At 41.5% G+C, this 12,951-nt stretch overlaps 1 long non-coding RNA gene across 1 annotated transcript; it reads right to left on the bottom strand.

Annotated features, from left to right (window-relative positions):
• Positions 1 to 3,903: 3,903 nt before the first annotated feature.
• LOC138625166 (uncharacterized) lies at positions 3,904 to 6,327 on the bottom strand. Its single transcript, XR_011311214.1, has 2 exons — positions 5,875 to 6,327; positions 3,904 to 4,958 (listed from the first exon to the last, which is right to left on the bottom strand). It is a non-coding gene; the product is annotated as an uncharacterized lncRNA (long non-coding RNA).
• Positions 6,328 to 12,951: the final 6,624 nt, after the last annotated feature.

Genomic DNA, 12,951 nt, shown 5'->3' with positions numbered 1-12,951 from the left:
TGTTGAATATAATATTTATTCTGCTGCTTTGCACCTTTTCACCCAAGAGGAGTGTTGTTTTTTTTAAAAGACTTGTTTATGATTGGTTCAATTTGCAGCATCTCGTCTCGCCTGCCAATCAAACCAACGTGCACTGCTCTGAGAAAGGTGGTTAACCATATTGTCTGAAAATACAAAGAGGTATTTAAAAAGAGTTATTCAGAAATCCGTGAAAAATAGTAAACGGTAACCATTTATTCTTTTAGAACTGTTACAGCACACACACACACACACACACACACACACACACACACACACACACACACACACACACACACACACACACACACACACACACACACACACACACACACACACACACACACACACACACACACACACACAGTAGATTTAAAGCAGGTGTTTGTTCGGGCATGTTACCCCATCATGTGGTAAAGCTGAGTATTACACCTCTGCAGACTCCAGTATCGGTATGATGTAAAAAATCAGTGCAGCTCCGGCCTGCCCACGTCTGTATGAGACAACGTTAAAGTGCCGTACGGTGTGTTACAGAGGACACAGACATAAGTATTGTTGCTCCATTTAAAAGAACTGAACTGTGCTTTAAACATTGTGAAAATCTATCAGCGTGAAAACAATAATATTAATGTGCCAAGTAGCACATTTACACTGACAGCAGAGCAGTTTGAAGCAGAGTGCAGATTATGAAACTAAAAAGATGAGTTATTGCTGGCTTCATCTACATTGTCATGTATCACATGCTGACTGTAGACATCGTTCAGGCTTTAAATAACCACACAAAGCTCACTGTAGTTTGTGCTTTATATGTGTTGATTGTCACTGTGTTCTTGGTTTTAATGTTCATGTTTTTTCTCTCGTTTTCATTGCTTATGTTACCAATACCTCGTCTGTATTACATGTGCTGTACATTTAAAATGCAACGCACATTTTTCTGGTGATGTAGTGGGCTTCATCAATATAACTGCCTTGCCTTCAACTGTCGATAATTAGGTATAAAAAAAATTATGATATTTAATGCACTATAGACTGGATATAAAAGAGTTCGTAGCTTCCAGGTCTGAAAAATGGTTCCGATACAGAAGTGTCTTCAGCTGCAATACCACCGAGTGCCACTAGAGGTCGGCTCCAAAAAGCCTCCGACTCCATAGACTCCCATTCAACTTCTCTCATCAAATCCAAAGTGAATAAAATGTGTTCATCAGTTATCTCGGTGTTGTTAGCTAAAGTCACTCCTTCTTATTAGTTTTCTGGAGGTCCATCTGAAAATAATCCCTCATTCATTAGAAAATTCAAAAAGACCTGTTTTTGGGGGCGTGTCTGTTTGATTGACAGGCCTGTGGTGCAGTCAGGTTACAGCTATCGGTGGGCGGGACGTAGTACCGTCAGGTTTCCAATCAGATCGGTCAGATCCACCGCTGGCTCCTCCCCCAGCTCGTCCAAATATGGTCACTTCCTGCTCCAAAATAGACCTCTTTTGCCAGGTCTTTGTGGTTGGATCCGCATTCTCTATATGCAAATGACCATGTACATTATAAGTGATTCAGCCCTCAGCAGTTCCTGCTCGACCGGCTCCTGTGTGCGTGTTCCTCCCTGATACACTGCTATAAGTCGCCATTGGTCAGCCGTCAGTTCGGGCATGCCGTGCTTGGCTGACTACCAGTTCACAAACCCAAGTCTATCTCACAGGAAGCAGGCTCCACACAGTCAGCTGCAGTGACTGATGTACATTGTGTAGAGCAGTCATAATCCGTGAGTATGACTGACATAGGGGAAGACATCGAGTGCAGCTCTGCATAATTTTGGTTCTTAAACACTGTGCAGAAAAATCCTCGGCTGCAGCATCACAACCGTCCAAACACAAACAACAACATGGTTGACAAGCACAATATTTTTTTTTACATTTTATAGTTTACCTTTAAGGTTCAGAGGGTAACTTGTTCCAAGCTTTAGGACTGAGAGGACCAGAGAGACTTTATTAAATTAACATCCCCTCAAAATCAAATGTGAAAAAAAAACCCCAGAAAGCTCACAGATTCCATCCTGTCTCTGTTTCTACAATCAAGTTGTTTATAACTAATTTGACATTGCATGGAAAGTTCCTCCATCAGTTCCATGCTGTGGCCCAAACAGCGTTTTTACATACTAACGGTCACTATTTTGAGGGTATAAGTGCACTCAAATCTACAAGTATGGAAACATGCTCCAAATACTAGGATGAAGCTCTCAAATGAGTCCAAAAACTGAGACTTTACTTTCCACACTCAACTGAACAACTGATGTACAATAGATGTACAGATGAAATAACAAACGGATTAAGTAATAGCTGAATAAACGATCATATACCAGGAAGCGATTGACTCCCAAAATTGCAACCGTGCAGCAAATTTACATTTTTACAACAAAACCAGGGACATTGTGTCATTACAACATACACTGCAAACATCCCGTCGCCCTCAGCTGCTGAGGGGTCATTAGTTTCACGGACCAGAGGAAGTTTATCGTCTTTCCACTGATCACTGACGGTTTCGGCGTCTTGCAGTACAGATCTGGTGTACCGTCATTGTATCTTGCGACAGAACAGCATCGCCATTTCAGTCGTGTCGATCCCCACACGCAGCCGAGCGATCAGGAGTTAAGATGAATCACGGGACTCGGAGGCCCGGAGGAGGCCCGGCGGAGGCCCGGCTCAGGTTCGGTGTGCCTGTAAAGGTCAAGCCGCCGATCTGCAGGACTGCACCGCTCCGGCTTGATGGTGTGTGCCGGCTGCTGAACAGACCGAGGCGGGAGTCCTCCGGGCAGAGAGCGGGTCAAACCACCGCCGACTGTAAAGTGTCAACTTCTCAGTCTGACAACCATAAATCTTTCAGACCATCCAACCGTTTTTTTTTTCAAGGAATTTCACGAGAGTCGTAGAAACTTCTGACTTCCGTAGCGGGATCACGGCGTCCTTCCAGTCAGACCGGTGGTAGGTCGGTCGGTCTGTGAAGTGTCGACTGTGAGCGGCTGTCTCAACAGTTTCATCAGTACTCAGCCGAAGCACACAGAACTGCTCCAGACTTTTCCTGAATTCATCGAAGTATTTCTTGCTTTAAAAGTGATGGCGGTCCGCTCGAGAACAAACATCATTTCAGCCGTGTGCGTCCAGACCTGCGACGTCCTCTGTGCCACGGAGCTGCGTAGTTGGGAGAAACTATTAAAAACATTTTTAATGAACCACACAGCTAAACTAATATATTGTAGTTTTAATCATGTGGAGTTCATCTTCAGAACTTAGATAATAGCCTGCGTCTGAGGAACACGTTGACCTTCTTCCTGTTAGCCTGTGTGGCTTTTTTTTGCCGTCCATGTTGCAGTTGCCTGGCAACAGTGTTTTTACGAGATAACCACCGAGCGCTACGGTGCACACACATTCGCTCCATTTGAACGCAGCGACAGTCACCTGGTAAACCTGTTTACTTTTTTGTTTTATCCAATCACATCCAGACGCCCCGCCCCTTTGTGACACAAAGTGATTATTACACCAATCAGTCAGTATTTCCTCGCTGCTGTCAACTTCGGTAACCCCGGAGACGCAGGAAATACAATATAATAATAATATAATGAAGAAATACATGAAGAAAAAAAAGCTTAATTTGAATTGTTGTAATACAAAATGTGTGTGTTGAGTATCAGTTTGTTATTTTTTTCCACAGAAAAGAAGCTGATTCAGCTGGTTTGGGTGGAGCTCAGCCATGTGAATACGTGTTACGAGTAGCTCTCAAGACACTTTCTGTTCCTCAGACTAGATCTCAAAAGGTTGGAGAGAGAGCAGAGCAGAAAACATTTTATTCATCCACTGAAAAGTGCAGTTCAGTAACGAGAAACAAAAACTACGCAACAACAGAGGAAATACGTTGTTTTATTTGACCGTATATCGACATGCTGTTCGCGAACCGCCAGGAGTGATTTCAAAGTATTGAAAAATGAAACATTTAAAAATAATAAAAATATAAATTCCTCTTGATAGCTTCAATGTGTGTGAATATATAAAACAGAAGATGTGTTGCATTTTAACTTGTCTAAAGTCCAAAAGAAAAGACGGCATCAAAGCACAACTGAGAAAGTTAAAGTCACCTGCGTTTGTCAGCTGCTCTCTCCTCAACAGAAGCTGGATTTTCTTTATTCTGTCGTGTGTGCGCAGTGTTTCGCGTTAGTCGAACTTGTGTGGGACTCTGACAGGTCTGACCTTTAGGGAACAGAGTGCCTGTAGACTCTCAACAGAGACGAGGTTTAGTTTGAGTCCAAATAAGTCTTTCCAAATAAATGGTGTCAACGTCTCATCCTATAAATCCTTTCGTAACATCTCCACACAACTAAAATGGTTTTTACAATTACACACAAGTGAATGACAGGTTGTGATAAAACAACGTGAAAGTTAAATGTTGTTGTTGGGAGTTCTACCGTTAAACTATTTCTCATCAGTTGTCAGTTCAGGGGTGTTTAAAGAGGAGAAATTCCTCCACGGAGCTGCCTGGCCGACTGAATATAAAACCCGCTGCATGAGTCCTCCCCTCATCAGAGTTGTGTCATCTGTGGGGTCGTTAAAGATGCCGTAAAGTAGAAATGAAAATGAGTTTTAAGTTCATCACACCACAGAAGTATGTGTTGTTAACTACCCACCCAAATTTAAATGAAAAAAAAAAAACACCGACAAGTTTGTTAAATTAGGCTTTGAAATCGTGAGAAAATCATCAGTCTTCTCTGCTTTGAGACTGAGGGGGCGTGTCCTGAAGGAGCTGAAGCTCCGCCCCCTCGCTGGAAGGTGTTCAGTGTCCTGTAGGACAGTCCTGTGGCTGCAGTTCTTTTCCCCACTAAGCGGTCCGTCTGACATCCAACCTCTCGGTGACTTTATGCGTGATGTCCCACTGGTCCTCTGTCTCTCTGGTGGACGGAGCAGCCTGCTTTGGGAAAACAGAATAAAATCAGAATTGATTTGTCCAATGAGTGAAACATACAGATGCATATAAATGAAGCTTGTCCCCCCTGATCTGTAACACAGGAGTCAAACTGGACACCAGAGACAGCAGACAATGAGTCTCCAACTACTTCTAACACACCTGCATTACAATAGTGGAGATAATAAGAGCGGAGGAGTTGATTTAGTTCTGTAACGACTGCAACATGAACAACGCTGCATTACATCACGTCAATTCATTACATCACATCAATTCATTATATCATATGTTAATTCATTACATCACATCAATTCATTATATCATATGTTAATTAATTATATCATATCAATTCATTATATCATATGTTAATTAATTATATCACATCAATTAATTATATCACATGTTAATTCATTACATCACATCAATTCAAACTTTGAACCTGCTCAGGTCGAGACGACAGTCTTTCTCCTCCACCTCCACCTCCACCTGCTCTCTGCAGCCTCCTGCACATGTAGTCGGGCTCGTTTATCCGGACCGGTACCGGTACATGTAACCGAGAGGGTCGCACACCGGAGTACAACAACAACAACAACAACAACAACCCTTATGAATCGGGAGGATTAGATCTCCTCTGGTCCATGTTTACCATCACCCCGACATGTAAAATACAGAGTTACATATATTATAGTTCTTATCGGATAATTATTGAGACGCATAAAACAATCCGCGGTTATCGGAGCGTTTTCCTCTGAACTCTGCTACGAGCTCAATAGAAGCTAATCAGCACGTTAGTTCCCATTTCATGAAAATAAAGTTATTCTACACCGAATAAAATCACGTTAGCGGTTTGCACCGCGGATTAAATATAGCAGAGTTACTGTGGAAAAGTTATCTGGTATAATTATAACAAGCACAGAACTTATGCTGAGTGGTGGACTGCTGGCGGCGGTGGACGAGACTGCCGGCGGACACGGCTGGCGGTCCGGCGCCGCGGTCCGGTCCGGCGGCGGTGGACGGTGCCGGTGCGACCGGAAGATGAACGGCCGTGAGGGTGAAACTCGCCTGCCCGCTGCAGGAGAAGCGGTGCGTCCGTGAACTCCGTCCGTCTCCGGTGGAAGTTGAAACAATCCGCCGTGAAATGGTCCCTGCAGACGCGGCTGTTGGTGTTAATCCTAAAGTCTCCTTTTAGCTCTTCATGAAATCAATCCACCTCTTTTTCCTTCATCAGTAGGACATTTAAACAGCGCTGCAGCGCTGCTTCGGAGGTTCTTGCTTCCAGGAAAGATTCCCTTGCGGGTGGAGGGAGACATCCTGTAGCAGCCGGCTGATCTACAATAACTATCTTGACTACCAGGAGTTGAACTTAAATCCAGTGGGATGACCTCTTATGCAAATGAGCTCCAGGCTTTTATAGTTTCACCGTGTGAGAGGAGGAGCCATGCAGAAGGTTATATAAACCGGCTGTGATCTGACGGAGATAGGTTGTTGTGACGTAGGTTGTTGTGACGTAGATAGGTTGTTGTGACGTAGATAGATAGGTTGTTGTGACGTAGGTTGTTGTGACGTAGATAGGTTGTTGTGACGTAGATAGATAGGTTGTTGTGAGGTAGATAGGTTGTTGTGACGTAGATAGATAGGTTGTTGTGAGGTAGATAGGTTGTTGTGACGTAGATAGGTTAGGTTTTAGCTCCGCCTAAAAAAAACCCTGAGCTGAAGACAGGTGAGAAACTGTTCAACGGTTTAACTCCACATTTCAGTGCGACAAAGTTTAAAAGCTTTGCAGAATCTTTCAGCGACTCATTTCACACGTATATAATGTACTGAGAAGCAAATCATGGAATTTGCTTTACAGCATCTTTAAGGTCAGGAAGGTCGAGTTTATGTCTGAACATGAAGTGCAGCTTATTGTTCACATCAATCAAGACTGTTCGTCTGCACCGTGACACGCAAACGTGACAGCTGAGGTGGAGCTGCTGCTTCTGCGTCTTGTTCCAGCGAGCAACAGAAAACCACGTAACTCCACTTTATTTATATGATATGTTTATAGCCCTTCACTGTACACGCAGCACAGTGGACAAGGTCAGTGTTCGTAAATGCAGTCATTGAAAAAAACAAAACACATTTGGATCATTTTGGAGACCAACCTGATCGAACTCCAAAAGGTTTTTTGTTGGATTTGGTAAAATATACTTTTGTTTTTCACCTGTTTTCCATGTAAAGCACCACCAGTGGGTTCAATGCACAGCCAGTAGAAACCTCAAACAACTGGACGTCGAAGGACTTCTGTGGATGCAACCTACGAATGACACAAATGTTATATGCATATATCATTTTTAGGTTCTTTACTATTAATGTCTTTTACATTGTTCAGGATTAATAAGAGATGTTTGTTTGTTTGTTGAAGAAAACGTTAAAAAAAAATTGGAAATTAACTAATGAAGTAGAAATACAAAAATTACAGACTCTGGCAAAAAGTAATTTACACAACATATTCTTAATATGTAAGATAATTTAAATAAGTATTTTAATTTAAATCAAATAAGTAGCTAAAGATTTTGGTCCAGTTAAAGTAATGCTTTTGTCTTAAACAGAGAAGACATCCTCGACTCTGTAAAAGCATTCGACAATCTAACAGAGGTAATAAATTGTCTCCGGTGCACTTTGCAAAGTTTTGTCACTTAATGGCATTTATTATTTATACATAAAGTGGAGGCTGGTAAAGTTAACCAACATCTAAATATACCTTTAATATTATATATAAATATATATATATGTATAAATATATATATGTATAAATTAAAAAAAAATATATGTATATATATATATATATATATATATATATATACACACACACACACACACACACACACACACACACACACACACACACACACACACACACACACACACACACACACACACACACACACACACACACACACACACACAGAGGAGCTGGAGAGAATCATGCAGACTGGGCGAGTGTCCTTCAACCGAATGTTTCCATGGAAACAGGAGCTTCAGTGACATGAAGGTATGTCAAGTTTTCTATATTTGGACAAACAACTACTGGTCTTCAAGCAATACAAAATAAGTGTAAGTAACCGCAAGATATCTTGATATCATGAATATTTTCAAATCCTATTTCATATCCAATTCACAATCTTTAGAGGACAATGCACTACATGCTTGAAGCAAGATAAAGTATGTTGTAATGTTGACGGGGATAAACAACATGTTTTCACATCCACAGCAACAATATCCAACTTATTAATGACTTATTAATAGACTTATTGTTATTTGCTCGTTAGCAGTTTTCTCACGGACCTTTTTAACGCTGTTGTGTTTTTCCCTTCTGCTGCTTCTGAGTTCAATAAATCTGAGAATGGAACTGCGGGAAGGACGAGGAGGTGAGACGGGCGTGGAAATATTATAAGTAACTGTTTTAGAAAATATGCAGGCACGTGACGTGGCTGGCAACGACCCTCCACCGCTGGATGAATATTCATGTGGGTTTCACCCCTGCTCCTCAGCTAATTAGTGCTGAGTCATGTATATTCATCTGCCTATCTCCCTGCTCCAGCTCATCGCGCTGCACCAGTTCACTCTCCTTTGATCTAAGAAAATGGGCCATTTACTCTCCTATCAGCGGCAGCTTCTTCCCAGTGCAGCCCCATTTTTCACCACATATTTCCCCTCAGTTTGGTATTCGTAGATTACGTTTTCATCTTCTTCCTCATTGTTTTGTCAGTTGTCGAGAAAAGTTTTACCTGCAGAAAAAGTTCCACTTGGAAAATGTGTAATTTTTTGAAGACTTGTCTTTTGATTCACTGTAAAAGTTTCTGTTCTCCATTTAAAAAACTACGTATAAGTCCGTATTTTCAACACTGAATTGTTTCAGTGCTCATATATTAGTTTTAACTGTAAAAAAAAAAAAATGATATTTTGAAGTATTTAAATGTACGGAGGCCAGAGAGAGAAAAGAAATCCTCACATACAAAACTCTCCATGTTCCCGGACCGATTTACATCTCCAACTCTCTGATGAACTATCAGCTTCAAGAACACGGAGATCATCTGTTGCTGGTTTATTGGAGGTTCAGCAGCAGATGAAAGGAAATTGGGGATTCAGCTTTTGTCAGCTGTGCTTCAAATCTGCGGAACAAACTAGCTGTTAGATATCAGAGAAGCTCCTCAGTTAATGCGTCTCATTTATTTTCTACATTTTTAAACGTTCCTTTATATCTGTTTTTATGTCAAACACTGCATGTCATTTTCTTGCGTTGAAGCACTTTGAGCTGCATCTCTTGTCTGAAAGGTGCTCTACAAATAAAGTTTATTATTATTATTAAAATTAATGTAAATTGTGCGCACAAATGACTACATCAAGACTAAATCTAAGTTGTGGCCACAAGATACGTTTATATAGAGAGAGACAGCACAAGAGGCTTCCTCCTCCTGCTTCACCAGTCAGCTGACCAACTATAAGATGGATAAAAACATAAATATACTTTATTGATCCCACGAAGGAAAATTGTTTAAAGTATAAAGTTGCAATCATGTATCTAAAATTCAACAGCAAGGCCCCTCCAGCTCTTGACTTCCTGACTTTGAATTGTTATTACTTTGATGACTGCTGCTGGACAACATGATTAGAGGACCCACGTATCCACACGTCTCTCTCCTGCAGCGTTCAGGATCTGATGTTTCATATAAAGCTGGGTTGTTTATTTCATGAGAAAACACTTTTAAACTGCTGTGGCTGGTTACACAACAGCCATTATCCCACGCCTCGCTGACACGTGCTTATTTTAGGACTAAATTGCTGTTGTTTGAGGTGATGATGTCCAGCAGGGATTAAAACAAGTGTCAGACAGGAGTTATTATTTGTGGAAAATGATGACGCAGTGCCACTTTAGGTTCTCCGGCGAGTTCGTGCTTTGATTTTCTGCCTCTCAGCTTGTTCCAGTCTGACCTGAACATAATAACAGTGTTAAAGCTTCCCTTCATTTAGCTACGACGAGCTTAGAAATGCAAGCGGCCTTTAAAAGCAACATCAAATAAGACAAACTATATAATTAACAGTTTCATTCTTGGCCTAAGTACAGAAACACACTTTATGTTGTGTTTACTGGAAGTGTCCTGGATTGAATTTGGTTTAATAATAATCATAAATCTAAAGGCCCTACAGCGACTCCATAACATGAGTCTGAATTGGATACCGTAGCTGCAAGCTGCTCGGTCGGTTCCTGAAGTCTGGACCTCGGTAACTTTCACCACAGGCTTTTATGAGTTTCACTGTTTAAACAATTTGGTTGTCCGGGTAACATCATCAGAAGTGTCTCCGTGGATATCAAGTCATGGTCCGACCGCCAAATAAAACGGCGAGACTCAAAGATGTGCAGCGGCCTACACACCTGTCTAAAGCATAAACTTCAGATTCCAATCTTTGTTCCACCTGAGTTACACCGACATCCAACCTTTACCCAAAACATGGTCACAAACTTCGATGTGCACTCTGCTCAACTTTCAGCTGCAGGCTGCTCATCATGTGTAACTCAGGTGCTGCCCTCCAGTTCTGGACCTCGTGTACTCACTCAAACAGCTACCTCAAATCAACGTGTCTTAATGTCAGAATTATTTTGCCTTTATCAAACATTGCTTCTTTTTATTTTTTAAATCACCAGCCGTCATGTATTTCAAAGGAGAGTGAAGCTTCATCTCTGGTCTCCAAACTTTATCCTGAACTGAAGAACTTCCTCTCAACCTGACAGGAAGTTAAATCAAGTTGAATCAGATGCAGTGATATTGTTAGGCGTGCAGGGTATAAAGTGTTATTCCCAAAGACTTTGGATAATCATGATATGATGAAATGCATTTCATGTACAAAGTTTGCTATATTACGATTCACAATATTTTCTATGTCACATCTCATACGATGAATTTCTAAACCTCTGGGACAGCCCTGGAAAAGTTTGATTTGAACACGGCGATCTGCTAAAAGCAGCATCAGCACAGACTTTTCACTTCAGTCCCCAGCTTGAACTCGAATCACCCATCAAGGCTGATGGTCGACCTGTCGGAGTAATGTTGGTGCGTGGGCGGAGAGTCCATATCCACTTCATAGTTCACGCTGCTTGATATCATAAAGGCTCAGCAGCGGAAATCTTTTAAGGTTTCTGGCTTTGAATTTGAGGACATTGTTGAACTGATCGAGCTCTCTGGACATGTAAGAAACACCACTGAGGCAAACAGGGAAACATGAGCGCGAGTAAAACCGAAGGCCAGATGACATGTTGTGTTTACAGTTAAAGCTGTAAATGTCTTAAAAGGGATTAACTGAGTAAAATATTCAGAAATATCTGTACAGCTTCATAAAACACATTTTAATCACTAAGAAAGCCATGAAGTTATTTTTTTTTAGGACAAAGGAGAATTATTTGAAATAACATTTTCACAAATTAAAAGGAAACACATGCACCAAATAGGATGTAACACATATTAAGGGTCAATATTTATGAGCATGTCCTGCAGCTAATATTAAACCATCTGAACTCATATCTTGAATAACCTACGCTGTTGACCTTTGCTGTCATGTTTACAGTGATTCATTACTGCGATGCAACGGTGGAAGTTATGAATTACATTTACTCTTGCTTTCGCTAGTTTTTCTAAATGTGTGGTGTATTTCATGCCGGCATCGTTCTGATAAACAGGCCCACAGTAGATCTGTGGGTTGTGCTAACTCGGTATTTTCCACTTAGATTGTAGAGCTTCAGAGGAACAAGCATGAACAGCAAACATGAATCATTCAACATGCTTGTCTCTGAGTCAGATTGAAAATGTACGTAGAAATTAGCCACCTGGAAAAAAAAACACTGACGGCAGAGAAATCAGGAATATCACACCGCTTTATTTTGAAATTAAAAACACAATCTGCTGGTACAGACCTCAAAAAGAAAAATACATTTTGGGGCTCAGACACCCGGTGATAGAGGCGAGTCAGCAATATATAAAAAGCAATGCAAAACAATTTTGGGAAACATGATTTTGGAAAATTCTTGTAGTCTGAAGCAAATGCAGATTTCCACGTGAAATCTAAAGGATTACATATGAAACCCTGTTAAGTGCTAGAGGCCAGTGGACCCAGAGGGATGCAGAGTGCTGCAGGTCCAAAGAGGTCTGCAGCTGAACAGGGTGGGCAGAGATCCAAAAGTACGAGTCAGTGATGTCAGGGCGAGGAGCAGATGGAGGATAAAGGTCAGAAACGAGAGGAGACCCACTGAGCAGCTATCAGGCTGGAACTTAATACCACTGAGAGGCAACAACAATCTGTCAGTGGGCATCTGAGTACATGTAGAGGTGTTCATCATTGTGTTGAGGTGCAGCTGGTGGCTCCGCCTCCGACTCTGACGCACCTGCAGACAATCAGAGGAACACAGGGAGAGAGCGGGGGTGGGGGGTGGGGGTCCTGAGGGAGATCTGAGGTCACATGATGTTCCAGGTGATGATGTCACTGTCTGATGACAGTAGAACTTTAGTAGCACTTACAATGGCACTTACTGATAGCACTTTGTAGTTTGGCTTTCTTGAAGAAATTGTATTTTCTTGATTCTTGTTGTTCTGGGTTTTGTACCCTCATGGTTGAAATGCACTTATTGTAAGTCGCTTTGGATAAAAGTGTCGGCTAAATGAAATGTAATGTAATGTCTGTAATAGTAATTTCTCAGATGACCTTACATCATCATGTCTTAACACAGTGTCTCACATTACCGTTTATAGCAATGTATCTACACTCGATGCAGCTTCCTGTTTGCTGTGTGTATCTTCCTGTTTTCTACTTCTGCATCATATCACAAGTACATTATGAACTCTGCTTCGTGTAATAACCCAGACAACGTGACCACTCTATAAATAAGTCCTGCCTTTTACATTGGAGGTCCCACTCTCTGCAGGCTGCTCTCGTACTCTGTACGACTGACTCCTCTTTGCAAAGC

This window comes from Brachyistius frenatus, unplaced genomic scaffold, assembly GCF_029030835.1.
Source record: "Brachyistius frenatus isolate BFR_SWC_R1_liver_20210118 unplaced genomic scaffold, ASM2903083v1 Contig_59, whole genome shotgun sequence".
NCBI lineage: Eukaryota > Metazoa > Chordata > Actinopteri > Embiotocidae > Brachyistius > Brachyistius frenatus.
The sequence above is the reverse complement of the archived record's forward strand: the minus strand, read 5'-3'. Positions and strand labels throughout refer to the sequence as shown.